Below are 13,666 nucleotides of genomic sequence, written 5' to 3'. Positions count from 1 at the left end.
CAAGGCATTTGGAGACATGTGATTCTTTCTCTCTAATTCACCCTTTTTAACCAAAAAAACTTTCAGTGAAATTACTTTTCTTTCCCAAACATGTTTCTGAATGACAATAATAAGCAGTGACTGATACGTACATTAGATTTTTCATCTGATGATCCTAATTTTCTTTTAAGGGCAATTTTAAAGGTACCTGTCTGTAACATTTTGTTCTGTCCATGGCTGGCAAATCTTTAAACATTGCAGGGAGGGAGATCAATGACAAAGTCAGCTGACAATGTAGGGGGGAAATGAGGAGGCCAAGTAAGTTCATTTCCGTATCAGCATAGCCAGGATGTCAACAGATAAAGCATTTCTGGAGGATTCATAGAAATAAACAGAAGGTCCTGGGTTTCTCTGGGAACTGTTCAAGTTCTTTTCTGCCTGGACTGGAAATTAAAGGGGAAAACAGCAGGTCTATTTTGTATCCAGCTCCTGAAGAAGGTCACATAACTGAACTTTTCTCTTTAAGTTCTATTCTTAGTGTGAACTTTCACTGACTTCTCTATTGGTGCCTTGTTTATTTGTAATTTAGTAAATTGTACTGCATGTAGGAAATGGACTTCATGGCAATAAAACTGAAGCCCCTGAAAAGAATACTTAGGAACAGTGGAGACCTGAAAAAACAGAACATTTCCTGTGCACCGTATCAACCATCCTGCAACAACGTGGTGAGGTCCAGACTGCATGGATAGGAAATGACAAGCCTAGAATTACTAATAATGATGAAAGGAGACCAGGCTATTCCATAGGGACTGTGTGTATATAAAGGTATAACTCCAGCCAACACAATAAACCTTCAAAGCACGAAATGTTAATGTTGAGCAGGAAGGTAACCTAATAAAGGAAGATGCCTTCCATATCCCAGACAAAGCATATTAGAGGGCTTGGATTTAAGTCTGAATGTTCTACCTCAGTCATTGCAATTATCTGTTAAGTAGGATGCTCGAATCCAGATCCCAGTGCTGATTCTGACTTCTTCAAACCTCTGTATTTAAACTTCTTCTCAGTTCTGCATTACCTGGACCAAGTAATTGTTTTGGGAAACAGCTGAAGCTTTTGGTATGAACCCAAACTGTAATAACTGATTTAGAGGAAAATAAGTATTTTATGGAACAAAAGCACTTCAAAACGAGGGGAAATTCCTGCAAAACAGTTCTGAAGTGCACATGCTTTTCATCTCCATTGCCCTCAGGCAGGGTGGTCCATAAAGTCGAGAAGTCAAGACCACACAGTGCAGTCTGTTCAGAAAGAGTTTTCATGTGTTTCTGTGCTGAAACCCTGCATTGCACAGGCACCATCACAGAGCTAAACCTGGGCTTTGCTAGTGCTGATCCACAACTCTGTGCTGCAACTGTTCCCAAAAGTTCCTGTAAAAGCCCACAATAGCACCCTGGCATTAGTCAGAAGCACCCTGGAGAATTCATTTAAGAGCCAAATATCTGGAGTTCAGGCTAAAATTGGGAAAGACCCAAGAAAAGATTTAAACAAACAAACAAAGTCTTTCTGCTGTAGCCCGAGATAGGAGGAAAGGCTGAACAGCATCACAAACCAGTGCTCATAGGGAGGATTAGAGACAGAATTTCTGTCTGTCCTTCCTGAGGCAGTAGCAGTATATGTGCTCCCTCTGAAACACCCAGCTTCTTACAAACCCTGCTACTATCGTCATGTGAATCACATTTCTGACACTTTCTTTGTATGTCAATCCTTGAAATTGGTCACACAGAGTTCCCCAGAGCAGCTAAATCAATTAATAACTCATGTCCCTAATCCAGTACCTGCCTCAGATATCCCCAGTGTCATGCTGCTGGTCACTGACCCCTATCAAGGGATTGGGGTGGACACAGATGTGTCCTGCAAGGGCACATGATGTTGGTGCTCTGGCTAAGCTTGCTTTTCTAATGCTGCAATACCCTTTAAAATTATCTTCTGCAATGTCGTCTTCCAGTGGCCACAAAATAAAGTACTGTATTCTACTGCAATCAGGCCTTTACATTGCTTCACCTCCAATACAAATTCCCTTGTTTCATGAGGAAATATAACACAATTATCTCGAAACACACCTAATTCAAAACATTTCAAGTTTAAGAGACAGGCAGTGAAGGGGAATTAGCATAATAGGAGTGTAGGAGAGGAGAAGTTCTAAAATATAGAGGGAAGATAAAACACAAGCTTCAGGCTCCTTAATACACAGCTAAAAGAAGGGAGTTGGTAACCTTCCTGTCTCTCTGCTTTGGTTTAAGGGTGCCGTGGTGAAGGAAAACCAAAATTCTCCATTTTAAAATCACTCCTTTGTACCATGACCTCTTGCTAATAACACTTAACTCTGGTGGGGCTTTTGGGGTTTGGGTTTTTTACAGACAAAGCTCTCTTCCTAATTCTACTTAAATCCTTACAACCACTGTTATCAGTTTTAGAAATGGATCTGTATGTGAACTTAAGCCAAAGCGAATTTGAGGATTTTGATATGAATGGAGAATTCCAGCCTACATTTAGATTACCTGTCTTAACTGTGAACTCTGCAACAGCCATAGGTACAATCACATACAGAGCAGCAGAGCTAAATTACAAACCTCATCCAGTTGGCTTTGTGTCCTCTGCTTTGGCTTCCTGCTGTTCTGAAGGCTGGGTGAGGGGAAGTGGCTGAAAACTGAGGAAGTTTATTGTTGACAATACATTTTGTCTGCCCTCAGGCATGCCTGGGACCAAAGCAGTCCCCAGGCAGCCCCAAATCCAGTGAAATCTAAGTTTTTAGCACTCTCCCCTCCCTCCCACAGGAAAAGCCCAGCTCACAGTTTTCAGAGTTAATATATCTTTGGAAGATCCCTTCTGTTGTTGTCTTTCTAGCTAGAAACATTTTCCTTGATTGCTTTGACTGAATCACACCTGAAAATGTATCCTTAAAGCAGACGAGATTTGCAAATTGGCTACTGTACCAATTAAAAACTTCATCTTCCCCTGGAATATGGCTGTCTCCCTGGTGCACAGGAAGTGCATTAAAGAAGTAATAAAGACTCATAAAACACATTTAGTGATCTAACATTTAAGAGCAGAGTTCTTGTTCATTACTGTAACTTTCTGCTAAATTACCACCAACACGATTGCTCATGGGCTCAAAAGGTCAGTGTTATTTTTGCTGTCCACATCATGGAGTCTGGGAAACAACTGTGTGTAAATTGCTGATAAACTGGAACAAAGACAGAAGAGCAAAACACTGAACATATAAGAATGCAAGTAAACCAGCAGGAAAGGAGGGGAGGGGAAGAATCTCACGGACAGTTTATTAAAAGAACAAAAGAATAAAATCTGGCGCGTATGTTTTCCACGGATTCAGGAAGCTTGGTTTTAAGCACCTACTATAAATAGTGTTTTAATCCTTCATCAAAGCGAGTAGTAGTCTATACCAAAATGAATGAATTCTAGGTATAATCTGGGAAGAGGAAGATGCCCCTCCCCTCACAGGAGGAGAAAGATCTTTTGTTTCAATACCTAATCTGAAATTAGGTATTTCAAAGTGTAAGAGCTGGAGAGATGAGGAAGAGTCTGGAACGTGACATTTCTACACTGCCCTATTCCTGTCAAGAATATTGTTAGATAATGGAATTAGCAAACATCTAATTTGGAATTGAGTGATCTGATTTTGAGAAAGATGGGCTTGAATTTAGCACAGGCCTAACTTCAAAATCCTGAAGGAGTTCCCCTCTGAGTGGAAGCTCTGTGTGAATTGTATGAACTTTGGAAAAGCTTTTGATAGAGAGATCATACTGAAAGGAATGGCAGTTTGTTTGAAATTCTGAAAAGGACAATTTTCAGTCATTTAACCTTGCATCCAGGATCTGATTATAATGCAATCCCAAACGGCTACCTCAGAGCCACCCAAGTTAAAACCAAATGCAGAATAAAGGAACTTTACATTGCCCTTAAGAGCAAAAAAGAAATTGAAAAATTATTTCATGCAAAAACCTGCAAATTGTTCCATGCGAGCCTATGAGATGGCCCCAAGACCCATTATCTTCTAGGTGAGAACTTTGGTTAATAGCTTGGCCAGTGGCAAAGTGCTATTAAATGATTCCATGCACTGCCCTGGCTCTCAGTTGTACGATTTGGGGTTTGGTGGTATTCAAAGCAACTCAACAAGGACCTTGAAGAGGTTTGTTTCCAGAGCTTGCCCACTGAACTGGACGCCAAATGGGTAACTTTCAGGATAGGCACTGAATATTTTTCAGGCAGGTCAAAACCTGCACACAGAAGTCAATAGAGTGCTGCTCTATTGACTACTATTAATCTTTAGTTTCACACTTGACAGCACAAAAGGAAAAGCAACATCCACTACCAGTCAACATCTTGCTTTTCTGGGAAAATCTCATGCTGAGATTGAGGAAATGGCAATAAGGCTCTCTCTCATAGAGGATGAGACCCTTCCCACCACTAGAATTATTAGGGAAAACGTGTTAGATCTCTCATACAGAGAGATCTTTATGCTCTTTATAAAAGGCCCTCCAGTGCAGGTTGCACAGGCTGGCCCAAAGACAGGACATTCTCCATATTAAGTACTTCCTCATGAGTCTCTCACCAAAGCCATTGAACCCACAGCTCCCACTGACCAGCAGGAACTAGACCTGCAGAGTGATTTCAGTGGCAGGAAAGGCAAGAAAAACAGGAGCCTCTGTGGGATCCATCTGCTGCACCCTGATGTGGGAGCACAATTTCGTGCTAAGGAGTGGCAAAGGGGCTCCAACCCTTCAACTGAATTTACCCAATGAGCTGATCCATACCCTGACACCTGGACACATTCTCTCAGGATTTCAGGGGTTTTATACCCTGGGACTGACACTGATACCCAGCCTGGAACTTCTGCTTGAGAATAACCTGATCTGCTGCAGAATTTATTTCTGAGTAACACACTTTATTCCACAGTGAGAATACCTATGATATTACTGAGAATACAGGGCACATACCAGAAGTAATATCTCATTTGGACTGCATATTTCACTGCAACCCAAATCAGTTGTTCAGTGTAAACAAGCCCTTTTTTCAGAGAAGTGGGAGGACAACAAAACTTGCCATCTTTTAAGGACAACTCATGGAAGGGATGTTGGGAGGCCTCGGTGGCATATTTGTGTAGCGAAGACCAATAACTCTGGCTCACAGGAACACGTGAATTTGGGCAGACGGCTGCAGCTGCATTTGGCAAACCAACAGCAGGAACATAAGCTTGACACTCTAAATGATGGTTATTGAACTGATGTCTTCATGAACAGCCTAGACACTGGCAAAAGGGCATGACAAAGACAAAACAGAAGTTTAATTAACTTAACAGGAAAGGAAAAATCTCCTAGATAAAAGGAAAAGAGCCATTTCTGAGCCAAGTGTTTAAAGGGTTCTCAGACCTTCCCAGGCCAAAGAGTGTCTGTGTGTAATGCTGACTTCCTTCCAGTTCTGTCTGTGCCAGAAATAACTCCTCAATGGACTATATCTCATTAGTGTACCTTTTATCAAAGCCATTCCTGCACAGGAAAGTTATACTTGCTGCTGGCATATGAGGAAGGTGCATTTATGAAGAGTGTAACACATTCTGCTGTCCTTCCTGAGCCCACACAAATGTCTGTGGACTTGTAATGGCACAAACCAAAAACTTCCAAATGAGAGACACCAAGGGAAGAGGACATCTGCAAAGATTGAGTTGCATCCGCAAGATTTTGGGTATTTTCAGCATCTTTTAAAGGCTTGTTAGCAGTTTGTGTCATTGATGATATGTTCCCAGGTGCTGTCATTCTAGTGCAAGAGTTCTATTGTCATTATATTGCCAAGGTTCCATATTGCTAGAGTTTCATACTTCCTTGATGTTGTTTTTAGGCAGCTCCTCTAGGCACTGACTCTTCCTCATCCTCACAGCAACCAACTGACTCCAGTTCCCCTCAACCAACCAATCCACTCTTTTATAACACTCTTCTTATTGGCTACAGCTGCCTGTTAACATCAGGCCTGCTCCTAATTCTTAATAATTGGCCCAGCTGTAACGCTTTAGGGGTTGAGATTACTTTCTATACTCTCTTTATTTACTTATGTTCTATCCCCCTACACCAGGCACAGCAGAGGGAGCCCAGAGTGATGGGGTGATGCCTCTGGGGGTCACACAGCAGCTGCAGTGTGGGGCTGGGCTGTGCACACAGAGCAGGCTCACATCTGCCTCGAGACACAACACATCACTTGACTTGAGCGACACGCAGGTCGCTGGAATTTAAACTGCTTGGACAGAGATAAGGAGACAGGATGTGCTAGAAACACAAAGGCAGTAGAAAGAAGGAAGGGAAGAGATTGTAGATGACCTACTGGTGGAGATAATTTCCCTGCTGAGCAATAGTTACCATACCAACAATTTCTGAGCAAATTTCCAACAGTAACTGTAGGAAGATTCTTTGTTTGGCTTTGGGGATTTTTCTGTTTACCAGCTAGAGTCCATATGAGACCTTTGGTCCAACCTCACAGTGCAGAGTTCTGTGGGTCCTGAGGAGATGTCAGTGCTAAATTTATAGCCCAGATATCATTAAGGATGGAATGTAGTCCTTTCCAGGAATGAGTGAGACACTCTTCCCACAGCCAAAGAGAGGGGCTTTTATCTCCTTCCTTCTACACACAGGCACCCTCCTGCCCCCCCACTGTGCTGCATGCATATAGCCATTTCCTGAAACATTTCAAATTTGTTTTCCTTAGGTTATTTGTGTCTACAGCCACCAGATGGTCTGTGTCAAAGCTGATATGTTCAACATATTATTCCATTATCCTATTAGGTTGAACATGTCCTTCCTCCCATGAGAGCTGTTAAGATATCACCCTTACAGAAAAGAGGCAGCTTTAGTCCCACTGTCACCTCCTTTCTCCTTGTAACATACAATCCTCAGTGATCCTATAGCACATAGCTAACATTTTAGACCGTCTTGATTTTCAAGAAATAATATCTGGCCATTTAATATCCAGCTCCCTCAATGAACAAGCTGCACACATGTATCCAGTGTGATAAAAAAAGCTCTGAAGGCTTGAAAAAGACAGTAATAATGCTTTCTTATTTTCAAATAAAAATTTCCTATATTGTTTTATAGGACTCTATAATTTGAAATGATCCTCCATCAAGATACCAGTTATATTTCCAAAACTACTCTCTTGATCTTAAAAAGCCTTGGAAAACATCTGCAATTCAGGTCAATGACATTTAAACTGAGGAAATGGTCACCTTTGGTTTTCCTCTGTGGGCTCCTCATGCCCCTGGGAATGGGAGAGCAGAAATTCCTGGCTGGTTTCCACGACCCCAAGGACTGAACTTTGCTTGAGGAGCCTTCCCAACCCCTGCAGCATCTACAACTAAGACAGCTTCTGTCAACAAAGATTATTCAAAAGATGCTGTTTCAAGTTGGTAGGGGCAGAAGGCAATGGGAGAAGAGAGAGGCAGAGAAAGGCTCACTGGTGGGGATGGGGGCAGCCAGCACACAAAGGAACGAGCCTACGTCAAAGATACACTGGGTGTCCTGTGGGAATTCTTAATCACTAACAACAGCGTGAGCACCAGCTCTTGCTTTTCTCCAAGATGCAAGTCTGGGTGAGAAATACCTGAACAAAGGACCCTTCTTTTTACATACCAAAAATAAATGTTTTTGGAAAAAATGCATACCCCACCTTTATTTGCATGCCTGGAGATTTTTGCTACCTGTTCACTCACCCTTTACATCCTCTGTTCCACGATGGGAAGCAGTCACAAGTGTGTCACTCACAAATACATTGACACAGTTCAGTTCCTCCTGGGCCTGGCGTAATGACAGTCACCAGCATCAGCTCAGTTCCAGGAACTGAAGAAAATTAGATATTTTTTAAAAGCCTCCATCAAAGCTGTGCTCTGAGAAGCCCCTTCAGTACAGCCTCCTCCTGTGTTAACCAGAGGGAGCAGTGAAGAACACATATCTGCCTATCTGCACATCCACGCTCCTCACCCTGACTGCACAGAGCATCAGCAGCAACTTCAGGCAGAGGTGAAGATGTGTGAGTAGGGTCCATACAGCTCCTTCAAGAGGCACCACAATTCCTAATTGTCCCAGGAGGAGACAGTGGTCCCCTCAATTACTGCTGCATCCCCTTCAGCTATAGAGTTTTTATGATCTTGTAACACACAGGTTGTATGTTCTCCCCAGAGAGGTGGGCAGGTGAAAATTAACCAACATGCACCTAAAACACAGAATGGCAATTAATAAATTGATATTAGGGCAAAATGGTAGAGGTTGTTATCAGTAGTTCCGATGGAAAGGAGCTGATGCGGCACCATTTAGGTGATGGCAGAAAGCTCTGAGATGTTTTGGCTGAGGAGCCATCCCTGTGAGCAGCAGCTCCCAACAGAGGGGAGCAGCAGTGGAACTGTTACTGAGGGATGGGACAACTGGGGAATGCCACAGAGTGTCTTACATGTGCTGTAACTCAGACCATATCTGGTATCTCTTCTAATCCACAGGGTACCACTTCTCATGCTCTTTCTTGCTGGATTGCTTTTGTCACCATAAATCCAGATGTTCAGGCTCTGGGGGGGAAGAGGCCATTACACTGAAGGGCTGCTCAGCGTTGCAAAACAACATCCAGTTAGGCTGTGATCCTGAGGGATTGCAACACTTCAGATTCACTTGGACCTTGCATTCAGTGTACCCAAAAAATTATACACTGACTATCACATCTGCTGGTCTGTGCTTCTCTGGTCACCTTTCTTGCCTAATTTCATGTGAGCTATTTCAGGTCTTCAAAGCTTCCTTCTAGAATTGTGTAATTTTCCACTGCAAGCAAGATCGCCTCAGAAACCAAGCCACTGGGAAGCTCTGTATGTACAAAGCTGCAGTTTTCAGTGGAAGCCTTCCCCAAGGATAGAAGCATCTGAGTGGAAAGATTCCTCACTTCCTACAGGTACAATCACGCTCTAGTCATGTTGAATCACCAGATCTTGAATTACCAGTCCTAGAGGAACACTTGCTTACAAAGCAACGATTTAGCAGAATAATAGAATATAAAGGTGAGAGGAGTAGCAGCATACAAATACTTTCTGTCTCACCACAGTTTCAAAATGTGCCCAGCCCCTGGAGCCACAGATTACTGGACAGAGCTGGGAGAAGCAGTAAGAGCTGCCTGCAAATGATATTCCTAAAGATTGTGCAATTTAAGCCAGCTATTATGAAGATGGATGGATGCAGCATGCACACATATTGCTGCCTGCTCCACACAATGGCTGAAAATGGGCAGGGGGAGGGAAGGCATAGTGCAATTTACAAACAACTAATGTGCCTGTGGCCTTTCTTCACCTTTCCATCTCCTTGTGCATTAGGCAAAATATTCATATCCCAGGCAACAACCCTTCCCAGTCCTGACCTCTGCATCCACCTCTTTCTTCCTGCCTCTAATTTGCCAGTGATTCAGCTTCCCTCATGTACATACTTGGCCAATAACTATGTTCTCACTTACTTTCATAAACTCAAACAAAACTTCTAAAATTACTACAATTTTGTCTTTCAGCTGCCTGCTTACAATTCAAAACTTCCATATGGTCTGGATGAGCTCAGATATATGATCAGATTGCTGCTTGTTTCTCTTATTCCTTTGTCTTATTTCTGTTTCTCATCTTTTTATGCTATGTTTTATTTTAGCTTGTTTAATGTGTACAGCTGCTCACAAAGCAAGGGCCAACTTCACAACAACAAGAAAGATACTTAAGGTAATTTCCTTTTTTAAATGTAGAAAACCATGTAATGCCCTGCCTCTCAGGATGATTTACCTTGCTTAACAATGAGCCCTTTGGGTTTATTGAACCTCCACATCTCGTGCATGCAGGGACATGTTTGCAGTTTAACCAAGGTGAAGAAAAATAGCATTTTTATTAGTTGCCAGGCCAGTGAGCAATCACAGCCAGAAAACATTGTTGCTTCTGACCACAGTTGCTCATCCTTCAGGGGCACCTGAACTAAATGAAATACCATAACAAAGGATTGATTATGTTACAGTTGAGAAACACAGGAATGTCTTCCTGAGCACAATTCCAGAATGTGGTCTGTAAACAGAGAGTCCTGAGGGGACAAAAAACCCCACAAAACAAGCAAACAAAGGGGAAGACCCTCCAAAAGCTAAAAGAGGCCTCATAAACATGAAGTGAGAAGCCATACAAGTCCAAGGCAAAAGCAAGGGCTGCCTCCCTTGCTGCTGCTCTCTGGCAAGGCACTGCCCAGTTCAAATAGCCAGAATGCTTTCTATCTTCACCCAAACAAATAACGACCAGGGTTAATAAGCTTAATAATCACAACAGAGTAATTTAGAGGCACTTTTGCTCTTAAATTGCTTAATTGCTTTTAAAAATCCTTTGTGGTTGCCCCATTCCCCCTTGACTTCTTGGCACCTCCCTAAGGGCCTTAGCATTGATGCTGAGTCAAGTCATGTGTCCCGGTCTGAGCCTCCATCATTGTTTCCCATAAAAGTAAAGAAACCTGCCTGAAATAAACCCTCAGAGAAGTCCAGAGAAGAAGCTGCTTTACAGACCTGAGATTTGTACTGCAAATTGTGTTGCAGTTGAGACAGCCACAATAGACAGAGTATCACCACACAATTTCAGAAGGCTTCAACCCACACAGAACAACACCACATCACTTCAGAAGGCTGCAGGTATGTGCCCAGCTGGTTCTTTAGCCCAGCCTTTTCTGCCCCTCGTTATTCAAGCACTGCACCTGTGTGCCCTCTGTTCCCTGTGGTGGTTGCTCAGTGCACTGGGCACTCCGTGGCTCACTGCTTTCAACGCTACAGCTTCTCACAGCTGTAGCCCATTGGGGATGAGGATCAGCCACAACCCCATTCCTGACTACCACAAACATGTGCCTGCAAAACTGAACAGGATTTTATTTCCTCTTGTCTCATGCAGGATCACACATCACAGTTGTCACCTCCTCAGGAAAGACCACTTGCATGAGTGTCCCTCAGTGCAGTCCATCCTCAGCTGAATACAAAACTGGTACATCCATCCCTTCTCATTGGGATATTGCACTCAGTCCAAACCTGAATTCAGCCACACACAGGCTGTGAGTCCAAACCTGAATTCGCAGTCACACACAGGCTGTGAGTCCAAACCTGAATCCAGCCACACACAGGCTGTGAGTCACGCTGGGCCTTGCATATAAACAGCAATAAATGTATTTGATGGGTTCTTTACAGAGCCATCTGCAGACCAAACAGCTTCCAGTGTCATCTCCAGCCCCGCAAATCATTTAGTCTGAGCAGGGAGCAGCTTAGTCAGGAACCTGGAAGAGCACAGACAGCAGAGGGAGCACTCACTGCTCCGGTCCTCAGCTCGAGCATCCTGTCCGAGTCCAACAATGCAAAACAAAAGTAAAAATGACCCCCGGTGGCCCCCTGGGAAAATGGAGGTACCAATATAAACATGCTGCACTTGTGGTTCGAATGCTGCTGAATAATTAGACCAAGTTATTGCCCAGATCAGGTGCTGAGTCAGGGCTGTGTTTTGGAGGATGTTTCCCCTGCTGTGCTGCACCAAGCACACAGTGATCACAGCACACGTTTAGTCCTGATTCTGGTTTGTTCTAGGGTTTCACTGCACACCTGGAGATGGAAATGCGGTCTGGACTGGACTGCTGGAGCCCCCAGGTTTAATCCCGCCGTTCCTGCAGTGCTGCTGGAATATCCTGTGAAGCTCCATCCCACCAGATCCAGCCTCTGACCGTCCAAAGTGGAGGCAGCACTGAGCTCCCCCATGCAGTGTGGAGACCTCTCACGGCAGTCACTAGAGATGAAACATCTTGTGAGCTGAATCCCATCAATTTAGTGGCTGAAGCATTTCTGTAAGTACCAAACATTAAGCAGCTAAAAAAAGAAACAGTCAGGGGTTAAATGTCAGATTTACACCATTGAAATGCAGGGCAGGTGCTTCCTAGTCTGTTTACTGGCACATTACAGCTGGGTTCTTATCAGCAGTTCTGTCAGTCCAGGCTTTCTAGATGTGTGAGGAAAACCCCCAATCCTGGGCTCCAGAAATCACCTTTCCCCCACCATGAGCATCCCAAGGTACAGAAACAGCAATTGCCTCTACTTGGCAAATCAGACTTATTCAGACAAGCCCTTCTGCCCCCAGCAAGCAAAAGGAAATGCTGTAAATAAGTGGAAAGGCTCAATGCTGCCCCTATTTCCTGACTCCCAGCACCAAATGAGAGCACAGGGGTCTGTGATCCAGGAGAATATTCCTGATGAGAAACTCTCTGCAGCCTTTTGGAAATTTCTCATCAAAAGGGCCCCGTTTGTGCACCCACCTCAGCCTCTACCTGGTTTCTCCCAGTGATGCTATTCTTTGCTCCCTCTTCCCTCCTTGCTGCTATTTTGCACACACAAATATCAGGGAATCAGTATATCAGTATATCCTTGGATGCCCGTGTGGAGAGGAATGGCCAGCCTCAGGGCCTCTGCCTCACACACCACAGTGTGCAGCCTCTCAGGAAACAGGAGAGCAGGAGGCAGAGGAGAAGAAACCAGCAAAGGAACAAAAAGCTAAAAATGAAAAAAGTGCAGAACAGATTCACAAGATTAAATGAAAAAGAAAAAAGTGAGGAGGAGAGGAAGAGTGCAACCACCTTCAAAACAAACAGCACAGGTAGAAGCTGGGGAGCATAAAGAGAGACAACACATTTGAATTCATTGGAACAATAAATTTTTTGCTATTCATCCCATGACCTCTGCCAGCCATGCAGAGTCAGCTTTAATTACTTACCTCAGGAATATTCATTACAGGAAGATGCCCCTGTGTGTATCAAATTAGTGCCTTTAGGAAGCCCCTTCAGGAAACATCTACATGCCCCTTATTCAGTTGGCAGGGAGGGATGGAGTGGGGATGCCCAGCTGAGAAAGGAATTTTATGCAAACACGGGACTGGTGGACAGACAGGGACATGTCCTGCCTGTACTGAATATTGGTGCAGCCTCTCAATTGCTTTTGTGCACAAGAACCATCATGTTTTAGAGTTGAAAAAATTCTAATCTTCGATGGAAAGTACTGGGATGAACAACTGGGCCTGGAGGTACCCACAGGGGACATCCCCTTTTAATCTACATAAGAGACCAAGGTTGATGAGCATCAGATGCCTTTGGAAGGTGTTTAAACCTCAGAGTTTTGATATGAACTTATGGCATTGAAACAGGCAGCCAAGTCACTTGGAGCAACAGCAAAGACAATCCCAGTCCAAAATGTTCCCCCTGTAGCTGGGGCTGGGGAAAGGTGAGATTTCCATGGGAAATACACAAAGGTCTCAGATGCTGCAAAATCTCCCAGTCAGCTGTTGAAACAGCCCTGACACACTGGTGCAAGTCTTCAGCACATTTCCTAAAGTGCTGAACAGAGATCTCAGAGGACATAGCCACAGACTAATACCTCTTTCAGGGACATGGTGTCTCACAGAAATGCCCCATTCTCCTGCTTTTGTTGCCCCAGGGAAATAGGATGTAACATGCTGCCAACAGCTGCGAGCAAACAAGATTGTCCACATGGCAGCTGTAAGGCAGTGGGACTGAGAAGAGATAAATTTCTGTCTCTGACAATAGCTAATGGGCTCCAGGCAGACTGGCAG

The sequence above is a fragment of the Zonotrichia albicollis genome, chromosome 18, assembly GCF_047830755.1.
Source record: "Zonotrichia albicollis isolate bZonAlb1 chromosome 18, bZonAlb1.hap1, whole genome shotgun sequence".
NCBI lineage: Eukaryota > Metazoa > Chordata > Aves > Passeriformes > Passerellidae > Zonotrichia > Zonotrichia albicollis.
The sequence above is the reverse complement of the archived record's forward strand: the minus strand, read 5'-3'. Positions refer to the sequence as shown.